An 824-nucleotide genomic window follows, 5' to 3' on the forward strand; every position below is an offset into this window, starting at 1 on the left:
GGAGCGGACTTGAGAGCTGGCCTCGATTTTTGTGGTGGTTGAGCGGTGCCGTGGTGAACCTTCGCAGCGGTCGACGGCTTGCATGAGCTGACATTGGAGGGCTTTGTGGCAGGAGCACGAGGAGCCGAGTTAATCTCGATGCTCTCCATCGCGCGAGCTCTCCCAGTGAGGAAATCCTTGAAGTCCTTGTATGAAGGATACTCCGCCGATGAACCGACCTTGACCTCCCAGGCTTCACGAAGCTTTGAGCTGAGCCGTTGCGAGACCGTATGTACGATCACCTGGTCCCACTGGGAGGTTGGGGAGCCGAGAGCCTCCAGAGCGTTCAGTGCCTCAGAGGTGACAGTGAGCAGGGCATTGAGCTCTTTGGCACTGTGAGAAGTCATGGTTGGGGGACTGAGGAGTTGTTCCAAATGAGCTGAAATGAGCAGTCGCTTATTCTCGTAGCGAGACAAGAGCAGTTCCCATGCAATCGAGAATGACTCATCCGAGATCGAAAGATTCGTGATGCGTTGAGCTGGCTCCCCTGAGAGACTAGTAAGAAGATAATGCATCTTCTCCACGTTGGATAGATCCGTATTTGAGCCGACCAGAGACGCGAAAAGATCGCGGAACGAGCGCCAGTCCGCATAGGCCCCTCCGAACTTGGGCAGAGAAATCTCAGGGAGATAACGCTTGGAGTATGTGGGCTGAGCCGTCCCAGACGCGAGAGACCGACGAGATGAACCTGAGATCCCCCTTTTATCAATGAGCTGGCTTAAAATACCCCTTGCCTCATGATAATGCCCGATAGTAATGTCAAACCGATGGTCCTTGAAGTACGG

Source organism: Diachasma alloeum, unplaced genomic scaffold (assembly GCF_001412515.2).
Source record: "Diachasma alloeum isolate Michigan unplaced genomic scaffold, Dall2.0 Dall_scaffold_00920, whole genome shotgun sequence".
Lineage (NCBI taxonomy): Eukaryota > Metazoa > Arthropoda > Insecta > Hymenoptera > Braconidae > Diachasma > Diachasma alloeum.